The following is a 15850-nucleotide window of genomic DNA, read 5'->3' as shown; positions in this document are numbered from 1 at the left end:
CACTTCGGTGATTAATGTAGCATCCTGGAATTGGTCTAGACTTCTAGGTTATGTCTGGGGTGTTACAAACTAAATATATGAGATGTGAAAGAATATCATAATTTTAGAATACAATATCATAATTTTAGTGTACAAATCAATCTAATTTACTCATGTTGAGAAATGGCTAACCATGCTGCACATGATGATTTGTTTAGTTGGCTTGTTTTAGTGTACAAGTAATTTTTCATTCATTTTGCTACTATGCTCTTTACTCTGATCTTTGCCTTCTATTGCTACAGAATCCCAACAACTCTCAACTAACCTGATATGAAATCCAATTGAACAATACTCATACAAATTGGACGTACTATATCTTAGCAGAGACTCTTGTTTGGAGTGGTCTTAAAGACAATTAAGTCTCCTACAATTTTCTCACACACTTGACCGTCTCTTAGTGTTCAAACACAACTCTCGAGCGTACTCTTTCATAGGCACGTACTCTCTTGGTCGTAATCTTCATTCACCTGAAAATATTTTGCAACTATTACCTTAGATACCGCCAACGGACGAATGCTTAAATGCTAATTTTCCTAATACTCTAACTCGCCAACAAACCAGCCGTGTGGTGGATCAAACAGTCATGGTACACCCAAAACATAATTATCATACATTGAATTCATTGATGGTCATTAAATTAACTATAAATACGACTAAGGCAAGTGCACCTATCGAACAATAATATAGCTATGGTGATTAGAGAGTATCGTATCCACGAGGACTAAAATTACTAGTAATTACCATTTTTCTATTATTTAGTTGACAAATTGGAGTGATTATTTTAATCTAAAACTAAACTAATCTAACTAAGAACACAACAAAGAATGAAATAGGAAAATAATCGAAGATAACCAATGAGATAGACAATACCCAGGAAAGAATCCATCTAGACTTCACCTATTATTATGAATCCGAGTTAAACGATTTATTCACTTGTGTAACAACTGACTCTAGGTTGATTAATTGAAATATCTTTCTAATTAAAACCCTATCATCGCATTAACTCGATCTATGGATTCCCATATTATGTTTGACTCTAATTTGATATATTTATGTCGTCCTATTTCTAGGATTACTTGCAACTCCACTCAATTATGCTAGATCTACTATTAAACAAGGACTTTTGCTCCACTGAAATAAGTACATTAAGCATGAATTAATATCCCGAAAATATTAAAACAAGAAATAAGTATACATAATTGAGAATAAGAATCAAGTATTTATCATTTAAATCAGAAATCAAATAAAAAGATTCATCATAGGTTTTATCCTCCCTAGGTATCTAGGGAATTTAGTTCATAATCCTGAATAGAAACATCTCAAAGTTAGGATAACCACAAGACATAAAGAAACTCAATAAACTTCGAAAGAAATTAAATAGAGATCTTCGATCTTGAGAGAGATTCACTTCCGAGTTGATTCTGATGGCGTTCTTCGAGTGTTTTCTTTGATCTTCTCTGATTGCCCCATTATGTCTTCTTCTAAATGGTATTTATAGAGTTTAGAATGCTTAGAAAATCTAAAAATTGAGTTTTTCCGCGTATTTGGGAAGCAGGGTACGATATAAACATGAGCTGACACATGGGCATGTGGCTAACTCGTGTGGAAATGCCCATACCGTGTGGATCCTAAAAATAGCTTTTTTTGTCTGATTTTGGCTCGTTTTCACTCATTTCGCTCCCAAATGCTCTCCTAAGTATAGAAACATGAAATTAACAGATTAGGAGCATCAAATTAACTAATTTGCATAATTAATCATCTAAAATTGCATTTAGAGTGGGATTAAAATATATTACTTTTATAGCTTATCAAATATCCCCACACTTAAGCATTTGCTTGCCTTCAAGCAAAATCCTCAATTAACATTAAGAATTAATCTTTCTCAACTTGTAATTCCCATCAATAATATCTCAAAATAATTTACAAATAATCATGTATTGAAAATTCAACTAAAAGAGCAATAAAATCTCAAACAATCCAAGCTAACATTTTTAAACACGAAAATATAGGTGTCTTCCCTTATTTAAGTAGTTACCTTTAATTCAAAATTAACAAGAATTAACATCTTGACTAAAGATTCACTCAAGCACTTAAAGTGTTTAAGGTTCAAGAATAAGCACTTAATAGTCAAACAAGAAAGGTTATTACCATTGGCTTGCAGGAAAGTCAAATCTCCACCACTATAAAATGATCTGATACTCAAATCAAAAGGTCCTTAAAAGGTTGTAATGGGGCTTAGGTTAAGGGTGTGGAAAAAGGCCAAAAAAGATGATTAAAATCGAGATCGAATTGATAAATTACCAAACTAGAAAAATAAACAAAGGCTTAATGAAAAAACAAGTGCATAAATCAAGAACTATTCAAGAATAAGAAAACGAGTTTCTTCTCAAAATATGAATTTAACTGTTCAAGCTAAATTATAGAACTAAATAATTGTCAATATATATTTTTATTTTTTTAACAATAAAAAATAATTCCGCAAATCAAACAAAAGAGTATAGTTAGACAACTAACCAAATCAAATCTCGACAAAAAAGGAGTCAATAAAACGGGAAAAATTCTTAACGAACAAAAATTGAGTCATGAGTTAACATTAATGGGAAATCAAGAAACGGTGTGTTAGGCTCAATGGAGTTCACTACGGGTTAATTAAAAAGGTAGATTTTTTATGGGATAAGTGTATTAAAACCTAAGTGTCTTTACCATCTTAGTATATCAAATCAAAAGGTGTGGTCTCGACATGTATAATCAAATTAAGTTCTAGAATAACAAATTAGGTTGACACACTTATAACCAATAATAAAATGATCAAGAAAAATGTATCCTCTAAAGGCTCAAAATCTCACAAAAAATCATGGTTTTTGATGTCAAACTTGTAAATTTCGAATCTCAAGATAATACCTTAATTTAGGGAAATAACCTAAATTTTTTTAATTTTTGAAAAATAACTTATCATGCTTGATTCTCTCATGTCTTCAAGTTTAAGTCAATGAATACACAATTATTGACACATTAATCTAAAACACATCCACAAAAATTCATTTTAATGGAAGAATGAGAAAATTACTTAAATACAATATATAATTCAGGGATTTTCTAATAATTAAATAACCTCCCCACACTTAATATGTAAATTGTCCTCAATGTACAAACAAATATAATCACAATATAAACAAAAAATCATAAAAGAGGGAGAAAACTAAAACTGCCCTGAATATTGGATGAATTTGCTAGAATGGTGAAAAATGAAATTGTAGGCAAATCTAAATGTAGTGTAGGATTTCGAGTAAACTAATAAGAAAATAAACACAAATAAGAAAGAAAATTAAGGGGTTATAACTCGATTAGAAACAACCATAAAAATATAGTTCAAAAGATAATAATTAAAATAAGTACAAGAAAATAAAAATAAAACAAAACAACTAAAAATAGAAATAAACATAAACATAAAACAATAAAATAAAGTTAAAAAGAAAACAAATAAAATGAATGATGCTCATCGTCGGAGGCATCAGTAGGGTGAGTCGCCGGTGTCGAAGAAGAGATATGGAGGTGCTGACAGATCTGCTACAATGTCTCGTCAATATTATTGAACCTTTGAAAACAGTGCCGCTCAGAGCGAGTGAATTGCGTAGAGAGGTCCTCGAAGGTAGTAGCAGAAGAAACTAGACGATGACTCGAAGGTGAAGGATGAGGTGGATCATTGTAATGGAAAGGGACGTCGTCAATGAAGTCCTCGGGCTCATCCTGAAGGTCAGAACGAGATAATCGGTACTGAGGATGATCCACACCACGAAGTCGCTCAGTCATCCTTATATGGGTCATGTTCAATAATTTTTATGGGGACATTTGGCCAACGAGTGTAAGCAACGAGGACTACTCTGTCGTGTTGAGGAGACCGAAGTGTCGAGCGAGTCGAGTCACGTAAGGGCCTAAACAGATAGAACTCTTTCTGTTACGCTCTATCTAATGGCGAAAGACAAGAACGATGAAGTAGGCTAGATATGTAGCACCCCAAACCCGGCCTAGAAGTTATGGCCGAATCCGACATGGCACATCAAAAATGTTAAAAAAAAAATTTCCATTCTAAGTCCAGAAAATCATACTTTATGTTCAAAAGATTAATTCATTAAGGGTTAAAGTGAATGGAAGTCAGTGCACCGGTAGGAAACCTAAAAGAGGTGGTGAGCCCATCGGATCGCTAAGTACCAAGCTCCTTCGGATCCAATCCTAGACATGCATACCGCCATTGCCACACCTTAACGTCATGGATATTTCTAGGAAACTGATTTGATTAAGTCATTTTAGGAAAAGTGATTAATTTTGGAAAATACTTTCATTATGGAAGCTTTGCTTGTTGTCGTGTTATTTTGAAATCAACTGTTGTTTTTGAAAACGCGCCTAAAGCTATCCAATTTCAACAGTTAAAATAAGTATTACCTATCTTAGTAATACATATTAAAACCATCAAAAATAATTAAACGACCTTATTACATTTAAAAGCCCAAAAACTTCAAACGTAAATAAAAGGATGTCCAGTTCATCAAACTTTCAGAACGGGTGGCCACTCCGAATTCCCTCACAGCTCCAAGCCCACTATGGTTGGGGATTTCTGAGTGGATGAAAATAAAAGGGTGAGTTTGGGAAACTCAGTGTAAGGAAAACCCATTCAAAGCCCAAGTCACTCAAGCCTATTGGGCCTAAGCCCATTTAGAGAACAGTGGTCTGGGCCGTAACCCTTTTCAGATTATAATAACCGGGCCTTAGCCCTTATTCAGATAACAAGATGGCCCATAGGCCCATTTCAAAATACATGCAACATCAAGTAAACATATGCAAGCCCATTTGGGAGACTACTCAACCCACCAACCACTACACTCCACCCGTACCAGCCATACACTCCATGTGGGGAATAGCTCAACCCACCCAAATTTAACACTCCACGATTGCAACCTTTGTCGCTCGATTATCAAAGAATTGAGGCAAAGCCTCCAAGACGTGGACAAGCCACTTTCAGTACTTCCTCCGTCAATATCCCAATCCCATACATCGATAATAACAACATGGCATGCAATAAATAACAACAAATCAAACATGCATTTAAGTCAATTTAACCCTAGGGGTATTTGGTAATTTATCTCCTAGGCGAAACGTAAATTTTCCACTTTTAAAGGTATTTCAGTAATTTATCTATTTTAGGGTTTTTCATGCATATTCCTACCTTTCACGTACTACGAATCACGCATCGAGGGTTCTTACCGAATTGGGCCGTTGGCCCATCATTCCAATTTTGGCCCATTAAGCCCAAAAATATCGAGGGCACGTAAATCATGCACTTTGCGTCCAAACATTGCAGCTTACCAAAAACATTAATCGATTTACCTCACGAGCATTCGACACTCGCAAATCTACAAAATACCGGTTTTCGGCATTTCGATTTTCGACTTTTGCCGATCTAGACTAAGAAAGAGGGTGTTAGTTACACACTTTGCGACGATATCTTGATTTAAATCCACACACGAACCGCCTACAATTGGATTACTAACACGTTAATCTAACTATTCAAATACAAACTACGATTAACCCCTTACAATATTCGCCAACCACACCTACAGATCATAGTAAGCTTATAAGAAAACAATAAGCAACTCATTAACAAATTTTTGTCAATGTTTACCACATAATCATAATTTCACTGCAAGCTGTCTTCAAAAGCAACAGTCACTAAATCATTTATAACTAGAGCTACAAAACTCCAAATCAAGTTCTGTTAATTGTCCTTGAAAATAGACTCAGATATCTTCTATCCATAAAATTTTTAGAATTTTTGGTTTAGCCAATCAATACCAGATTTTTCTCAAAGTTTCCCATGTTTCACTGTTTGACTAATCTGACTACTCTTCATTACGAATCAAATTTATCATTGTACAGAATTCAAAATATGTTCTCGTTTATTCCATTTGAAACTAGACTCATTAAGCTTTAATTACATAATTTATGCAGCTTCTAACTCATCTCCCACAATTTATGGTGATTTTCCAAAGTCACGTTACTGCTGCTATCCCAAGCAGATTTATTACCAAATCACTCTTTCACACCTAACTTGCATGCTTGTTATTTAAACATGTATATCACCAATCAATCATCACATATCTATGATTTTACTTAAGTATAATCTCCATTTCATCATTTTAAAGCACAACATGTTAGCCGATTTTTCCCCTTAGCATCTAAGGCACATGCATGCTCATTTGTTTGGCTCAACTTCACCTATCTTCCATTTTTCATCAAAAGAACATGAAACAACAACCATTTCCTTCATTTTAATTCATGACTAAATGCTCACAACACAACTAAAACCAAAATATGCTTCAAGAGTTAAGGTAGAATCAAGAAGAACTCATGAACCTCAAAATAGAAGCAAGGTACCAAGAACTTACCTTCAATTTTCCTCCTCCTAATGACCGAATACTCAAGAGCTTTCTCCTCTCCTTTCTCTTCTCTAACTTTCAGCTATGATGAACAATGATGGACAAAACTTTGTTCTTTTCACCCCTTTTTCTTTTAATAAAACTTCATATTTCATCCATTTAATTCTTTAATACAAAAGACATGAAATTCTTATCATGAAACATTTACCTAACACATTATCATGAAACATTTACCTAACCCATTATCATGGAACATTTACCTAACCTATTATCAATTTGTATCAATTTGTACCATAAATTATGGATATCAAGTGCACATTTTGTCTACAACAACATGATGGTTGGCCACTTCATGTAAAATGGGAGGTTTGTCATGCAAATCCTCCTATTTTGCACTCCTATTTATTTGGCCACTTCAATTTAGCCTATAGCATTTTCAAACATTTTCACATAGGTCCTATTTCATAATTTCACTCCCTTTTTCTTATGGAACAAAAATTAACTAAAATTACCGGGTTCTATCTTAAGCTTGGGTCTTCTAGAGGCCCACTAACATAATTAAACCTATGCCAACATTCACAGGATTCCCCAAAATACACAAATTTCAGTTATTGGTATTTTTCCAAATATGAACCCTAGGTTGAATTATTGCTAGAATAAGATTAATCAAGTTACCGGGACTCCAAAAACGTAAAGATCATTAAAAACTGGGCTTGGAATCACTTACTATGAAGCTTGAAAGTTGAAGAAACCCCAGCTATGGAGGAGAGCAAAAATCGGCAGAAACTAATTGAGAAGATGACCATTTTTGTGTTATTTTTCCCTTTTTAATTCATTTAATATCCAAATGACCAAATTGGCCCTCCTTACTAAACTTTCAAAAATTCCTTCCATGTCCTAATTTTTTTCCATAAACTTAAAATTGGTCAAATTGTTATTTAAACCCTCCTAATTAATATTCCAAAACAATTTCATACTAAAAACTTCTAGAATGCAAGTTTTGCAAATTATTCGATTTAGTCCCTAACCTCAACTTAAGCACTTTATGCATAGAATTTCATCACGAAATTTTCCCACAATAATGCAATCATACCATGAACCTCAAAATAATAATAAAATAAAATTTTCTACCTCAGATTTGTGGTTTCACAATCACTATTCCGTTTAGGCCCTATTTCGGGATGTTACATTTCTCCCCCTCTTTAGGGATTTTCGTCTCGAAAATCTTACCTGTGAAGAGATTTGGGTACTGTTTTCGCATAGCCTCTTCAGGTTCCCATGTAGCCTTATCTACCCCGTGTCTATTCCATAGTACTTTCACAAGTGAAATACTTTTGTTCCTTAATTACTTTACCTCTCGAGCTAGAATCTTCACCGGTTCTTCACCGTAAGTCATGTCTGGCTGAATCTCAACCTCTGTCTGAGAAATCACATGTGACTGATCTGAACGATAACGACGTAGCATAGACACATGAAATACATTATGAATCTTCTCTAACTCAATCGGCAAAGCTAACCGATATGCTAATGGTCCGACTCTCTTAATTACTTCAAACGGTCCAATAAAACGTGGACTTAGTTTGCCTTTCTTACCAAATCTGAGAACTTTCTTCCACAGGGATACTTTCAAAAAACCTATGTCACCAACTTGATACTCAATCTCTTTCTCTTCAAATCGCATACGACTTTTGTGCGTCAAGTCGCTTTCAAGCAATCTCGATGATTTTACTTTCTCTCGCTTCCTTAACTAGATCAACCCCAGAATCGATTTTCTTTAAGCTCATCCAATATAAAGGTGTGCGACATTTACGTCCATACAAAGCTTCATAAGGTGCCATCTTCAAACTTGACTGATAACTATTATTGTAGGCAAACTCTACTAATGGTAAATATTTTCCCAATTGCCTTGAAATTCCAATACATAGTATCTAAGCATATCTTCAAGTACCTGAATAACTCTCTCTAACTGACCGTCGGTTTGAGGATGGAAAGCTGTACTAAAACTCAACTTTGTGCCCAAAGTCTCTTGTAATTTCTTCCAAAACCGTGAAGTAAATCTTGGATCTCGTCGTCAAATGATCGATAATGGTACTCGTAGTAGTCGACTATCTCGAAATATACAACTCGCCAACTTGTCAAGTGAATAATCCGTATTTGTTGGGATAAAATGAGTCGACTTCGTTAACTTATCAATCACAACCCATATCTGCATCTTTCTTTCTGTAAACGACAATCTCGTCACAAAATCCAAAGTAACTCGATCCCATTTCCATTCCTAACTAGCACAGTCGCAATAATCCCGAGGGTACCGATGTTCGGCCTTTACCGCTGACAAATCAAGCATCTAGAAACAAACTCAAATATCTATTTTCATTCCTACCCACCAATACAATTTCTTCAAATCATTATACATTTTGTACCGCTGGATGAATAGATAAATGACTGCTATGTGCTTCTGTAAAATCTTCCTAATAAGCTCATCATTCTTTGGTACACATATTCTGTCTCTAAACATCAAACAACCATCAGAACCAATCTAGAAATCTGATTCTATGCCTGACTCACATTGAACTCTTTTAGCTTGTAACTCATTATCATCTTTCTGAGCTTCACAAATCTCTTCAAGAAATACCGATTTAGCTCTCAATTCAGCTAAAATAGAACCATCATCTGACATGGCTAAATTGGTATTCAAAGCTCGCAATGTAAATAAAAGTTTCCTACTTAAAGCGTCAGCAACTACATTTGCCTTACCTGGGTGATAATCAATCACTAACTCATAATCTTTAAGCAATTCCAACCATCTTCTTTGCCTCAAATTCAAATATTTTTGAGTCATCAAGTATTTCAAGCTTTTATGATCGGTAAATATCCGACACCTTTCACCATACAAATAATGTCTCCAAATCTTCAATGCAAATACAATAGTAGCTAGCTCTAAATCATGTGTCGGATAATTTTTCTCATGTGGCTTGAATTGTCTAGAGGCATAAGCAATTACCTTTCTTTCCTGCATGAGTACACAACCGAGCCCATTCAAGGATGAATCACTGTAAATCAAAAATTCTTTACCGGGTTCCGGCTGTACTAAGATAGGAGCTTCCGTCAACAATGCCTTTAACTTGTTAAAACTTTGTTGGCACTTCTCAGTCCATTCAAACTTAACATCCTTCCGTAGCAGTCTCGTCAACGGGGTAGCTATCATGGAAAATCCCTCCACAAATCGTCTATAATATCCGGCAATACCAAGAAAACTTCTAACTTCTGATACATTTCTAGGAGGCTTCCAATCAACAATGGCTGAAATCTTGCTTGTATCAACCTTAATACCTTCACTTGAGACAATATGTCCAAGAAAACCAACTTTTCGTAACCAGAACTCACTTTTGCTGAACTTGGCATACAACTGATTATCTCTCAAAATTTGTAAAACTGTTCTCAAATGCTCTGCATGCTCAGTCTCATCATGAGAATAAATCAAAATATCATCAATGAACACAACTACAAACTTATCTAAGTACGATCTAAAAATTCGGTTCATTAAGTCTATGAAAATGGCAGGAGCATTAGTCAAGCCAAATGGCATCACAAGGAACTCATAATGACCATACCTAGTCCGGAAAGTAGTCTTCAGGACATCTGACTCTTTAACTCGCAACTGATAGTATCCGGATCTCAAATCTATCTTGGAAAACACAGTAGCTCCCTTCAATTGATCAAACAAATCATCAATCCTAGACAATGGATACTTGTTCTTTACTGTTACCTTGTTAAGTTGCCGATAATCTATGCACAATCTCATCGATCCATCTTTCTTTTTCACAAATAGCATTGGTGTACCCCATGGTGAACTACTGGGTCTTACCAAGCCTTTATCTATTAATTCCTGCAACTGAGCTTTAAATTCTTTCAATTCCAACGGAGCCATTCTATAAAGAGTAATAAAAATGGGCGTGGTACCTGGAATCAACTTAATACCAAACTCAACTTCTAACAGAGGCAAACCGGTAGTTCTTCCTAAACACATCGGAAACTCACATACCACAAGTATCGATTCAATTTTCAATTCGGATCTTTAGTGTTCAACACAAAAGCAAGATAAGCTTCATACCCTTTTCTCAAACATTTCGAGCGGATATAACAAAAATTATCGAAATAAACTATCTGACTCTTCTGAATTAACCCGAAGAATTTCACCATTTTCACACTTCAACTCAATGAATTTCTTTCCACAATTCACTATCACATCATGTGTAGTCAACCAATCCATACCAAGAATCACATCATACTCATCAAATGGCAATAGCATGAGATCATTAGGAACACAAGAGCCTCTAATCATTAAAGGACAATTTCTACATACTTTATCTACTAATACATGCTTGCCTAATGGATTCGATACTTTAATCACAAATTCTGTAGATTCTATAGGCATACTTATACTAGGCATCAATTTCATACAAACATAAGAATGAGTTGAACCCGGATCAATCAGAGTAATGACATTAATATCATGTAGAGAAAATGTATCCGTAATCACATCGGGGGAGGATGCGTCTTCGCGTGCATGAATAGCATAAGTCCTTGCAGGGGCTCTAACATCTGGTCTCACAGCCGAATCTCTAAAGGTACCTCTGTTACTTGCTCCTACTCCCGATTGCCTTGTTGATCTGCCTCTAGTAGGAGCATTTCTGGATCTAGCACTCTGTGTTATCTCTCGATTAGCCACCTCGGGACATTCTCGTACAAAATGATCTGGAGCACCGTATTTATAACAAACATTTTCGCCTGCCCGACAAGGACCATAATGAAGTCTACCACACCGTGGACACCACGATCTACCTCGTCCAACATTACCTACACTCGCAATGAGGTGGTGCGAGCCTTGAATCCTTAAATCACGCCTCTATTCGACTAGAATACCCTACCGAGAAACCAGATCCGTAGAAAACTCCTTTGGCCTTTTGGATGTAGCCCGGAATGACCTGCTCATCTGTCTCTTCTTTGTATCTTGTGTCTCTGTCTCAACTTTGCCTTTTGTTTTTAACAGCTCCTCAACCTTACAGGCTCTCTCAACTAAAATAACAAATTTTTTTATTTCTAGGACACCCACTGACAGTCGGATATTATCATTTGACCCATCCTCAAACCTTTTACACATGATAGCCTCGGTGGACACACATTCTCGAGCATATTTACTAAGCTTGACAAATTCGCGCTCATAATCGGTCACTGTCATATTACCTTGTTTCAATTCGAGGAATTCCTTTCTCTTCTGGTCAATAAACCTCTGACTGACGTACTTTTTCCAAAATTCCTCCTGAAAGAAATCCCAAGTGACCCTCTCCTTTGGTACAAATGATACAAGTGTCTTCCACCAGTAGTAGGCTGAGTCTCTAAGAAGTGATACTACACATTTCATACATTCCTTGGGTGTACAAGATAATTCGTCAAAGACTGTGATAGTATTTTCTAACCAAAATTCTGCTCTTTCTGCATCATCATCTTTTGTTGCTCGGAACTCTTCTGCCCCTTGTTTCCTGATTCTATCAATTGGTGGCTTTTCTCTTACCACTGTACCTGTGATTGGGGAAGCTTGAGCTACATGGGTAGCCTGAGAATCATGAGGGGGTGGAAGTCTAACTGCTGGATTCGTACGAACGAACTCGACAAGCAAATCATTCAAAGCTCGGAAGAGAGCTTCTCGAGTCACTCTTCCCTGATCAACTATTACTGGCCTATTCTTAGATGGCGCTGCCCCTTTTGCGGGATCAGGCGCATTACTTTCTACATCATCATCACCAGCTTGTCTGGGATCCATTACTATAAAACAAAATATTTAAAAATCGTCAGGAGTCGTCACACTATCAAAATACAAGTATGGCATGTATAGCTAGACTTTTTCTCACACTAACTGTTCCGAGAACCAACTAAACCTGCTCAGATACCAATAAATGTAACATCCCCACGCCCGAAACCGTCACCGGAGTCAAGCTTGAGGTGTTACTAAACTTATCTTACCTTTTAAACAACTCTAAACCACTTATTTTAATTTTCGGAATAAACTATTTTTCTGCGTCATGGTTGCTTAAAAATTCATTTCTCGAGTTTCAAAACTCGAAATTAAGATCCAGAAATTTTTCCTGAAACTATACTCATATATCTATCTACTAATTGTTTTCTAGAATTTTTTACTTAGCCAATTAGAACAGTTTATTAGTTAAAGTTACTCCTGTTTCAGAATTCGACTGCACTAGCGTCTACTTACTACGAACCACTTTTATCTCTGTAAAAAAATCATATGACTGTCTGTTTGTTTCTATTAAAACTAGATTCAATAAGGATTCTAGCCATATAAATTAAACCACCTAATTATTTTTTTAAAATTTATGGTAAATTTCTAAATTTGGAACAGGGGATCCAGAAATTGCTCTGGTCCTATTTCACTAAAACTCAGATATCTTATAAAATACAAAACCTTTACCTATTTTTCTTATTCCATAAGAAAATAGACATAATAAGAATTAATTTAATATATTATTCATCTTCAAACTATGTTTCTACAATTTTTAGTGATTTTTCAAAGTTATGTCATTTCTGTTACTTGAATCTGTTTTTAGGTTACTTTCACATTTTTCATAATTTTCATGTGATAATCACCATTCAATTATACATATTAATAAACATGTATATCGTCAGCCATTTTATTAGCTAATCACTAGCAAGTATTTACACATCATTCATTGTTCATATTATACCAAAAGTAGCTAAGTTTCTATACATGCCATACCCAAAACAAAAAGTCTAATTATACCGAGTTATTTCTTTGATAGTGTGATCGGCCTCCGACGTTTCCTTCGATCCCCGAGTGACTAGATAAGTACTATAAGAAGAAGAAAATAAAGAGATTAAGCACTAGGCTTAGTAAGCTTACAAGCAAATAAATCACAATATTCAACATAATGGATAATTATGCATAATATCATCTAACATCATAAATTTCTTTACTTCTCAATTTCTATCTTCTTCTTTATTCCCTTACCTTCTTTCTTACGACCTTTCCTTTTCATAAGTATAATCTACTTTTCCTTTGCTGTTAATTCACTGTAATTTAACTCTTATCCCGACCCGCTGAACCACTCGGAATACTAAGGATACTAGGGTTGTTCCTGCTCATCAATATCTCGCCAATGCCATGTCTTTGACATGGACTTACATGAATTATTCCTGTCTCCAATGCCATATATAATATGGACTTACATGGCTCAATCTCGTCTCCAAGCCATATTTCTAATATGGACTTACATGGCTCATTTCTTCGTCTCGTCTGTCAACCCTAATATCCTAACATTCCTAGGGTTCAACCGGCTTTCCAACACTTTTCCTCCGTCACTTCACCTTAAATTCGACTTTAAATATTTTCATAACATAAATATATAAATGCTGAAATTGACAATAATAATGTAAAATAAAAGAATATTGCATTTATTTATCAGAACTTACCTTGATACAAAATGTGACTAAACTTTACAATTTAGTCCTTTACTTTTTCTTTTCCCGATCTACTCCCAATTTCGTTCTTCTTGATCTATAATAGCAAATTTAACTTATTTAATATTCACATTTATTAAAACAGTCCTTGACCCAAACTTTGGAAAAATTATATTTTACCCCTAAACTTTCACATATTTGCACTTTTGCCCCAAGGCTCGTAAATTAAACTTCATCCTATTTTCTTATGTTTTATGACATGCTGATCATTTTCCCTTCTATGGCAATATCAAAATCACACTCTAACATATACTTATGACTATTGGTATTTTTTTCCAATTTAAGCCCTTTTACTCGTTTTCACTTAAAACCGAGTAGCATAAGTTGTTTAACATAATTTAAAACCTCATATTCTATCATAAAACACCAAAATACACAAATTTCAGTTATTGGTATTTTTCCAAATATGAACCTTAGGTTGAATTATTGCTAGAATAAGCTTAATTAAGTTACCGGGACTCCAAAAACGTAAAGATCATTAAAAACGGGGCTTGGAATCACTTACTATGAAGCTTGAAAGTTGAAGAAACCCCAGTTATGGAGGAGAGCAAAAATCGGCAGAAACTAATTGAGAAGATGACCATTTTTGTGTTATTTTTCCCTTTTTAATTCATTTCATATCCAAATGACCAAATTGCCCCTCCTTACTAAAGTTTCAAAAATTCCTTCCATGCCCTAATTTTTGTCCATGAACTTAAAATTGGTCAAATTGTTATTTAAACCCTCCTAATTAATATTCCAAAGCAATTTCATACTAAAAAGTTCTAGAATGCAAGTTTTACAAATTATTCGATTTAGTCCCTAACCTCAACTTAAGCACTTTATGCATAGAATTTAATCACGAAATTTTCACACAATCATGCAATCATACCATGAACCTCAAAATAATAATAAAATAAATTTTTATACCTCGAATTTGTGGTTTCACAACCACTGTTCTATTTAGGCCCTATTTCGGGATGTTACACAGGCCGTGTGGGTTACATGGCCATGTTGCCAGGACGTGTAACTCACTGTCAAATCCCTTGTAGTGTACACGACTTGAGACACACCCATATGTCTAGGCCGTGTGGGTCAAAAACACATTTTTTTTTGAAAATTAGTTAGTTTTGAAATAAAATGAAAAGAATTAGCAGAGTTAACACTCAGGTTTCCTCCCGAGAAACGCTTATTTAAAGTCTAAACACGACTTACCTTATGCACTCACAATCATGGTGGTTCTCAAAGCTGAAACTCCCCTTTATCACTATCAATTATTCTACCAAGATAAGGTTTAAGTCGAGTATTATTTACCTTAAATGTGCCAAATTTAAAATGAGTTACCTCGACTGTACCATATGTGAATAAGATATTATGTAACGTAAAAGGGTTTGATCCATTTGCATTAAGCTCTGAAGTGGTAATTCATGGATCTGTTTTGTCTAGAAGTACCTTGCCTCTAACCTTAAATTGGTTCGTTCCATCCACGTGCTCATCATGGCGTCTCTTTGGCTCTACATCGTGCTTTTTCGGTTTCTCCTTGACATGTGTTCGCCATTCATCCAGTTTATCTATTTGTAACATTCATTCTTCATGAGTTGTTCTATTTCTGTCGCATGGATTGAAACGTGGCTCTATTACATTTTTTTGAGGGGTTTCCTGCAAAAAAGCTTGAGCCACATGGTTACTCATATTAACAGAACTTGTAAAATCATCTTGATTACTAGATGTTCTAACAGAATCACGAGCTTGGAAAGTAATCGTTTCGTCAGTTATACGAAGTACTAATTCACTCGTACCAACATCAATTATAGTTCTAGTAGTTGCTAAAAAAGGGTATTCTTAAAATT

General features: G+C 35.0%; 1 long non-coding RNA gene across 1 annotated transcript; it reads right to left on the bottom strand.

The window, feature by feature from the left end:
- Window positions 1-13137: 13137 nt before the first annotated feature.
- On the bottom strand, window positions 13138-14600 carry LOC128285312 (uncharacterized). Its single transcript, XR_008275810.1, has 2 exons — window positions 14527-14600; window positions 13138-13353 (listed from the first exon to the last, which is right to left on the bottom strand). It is a non-coding gene; the product is annotated as an uncharacterized LOC128285312 (long non-coding RNA).
- Window positions 14601-15850: the final 1250 nt, after the last annotated feature.

This window comes from Gossypium arboreum, chromosome 12, assembly GCF_025698485.1.
Source record: "Gossypium arboreum isolate Shixiya-1 chromosome 12, ASM2569848v2, whole genome shotgun sequence".
Taxonomy (NCBI): Eukaryota; Viridiplantae; Streptophyta; class Magnoliopsida; order Malvales; family Malvaceae; genus Gossypium; species Gossypium arboreum.
The sequence above is the reverse complement of the archived record's forward strand: the minus strand, read 5'-3'. Positions and strand labels throughout refer to the sequence as shown.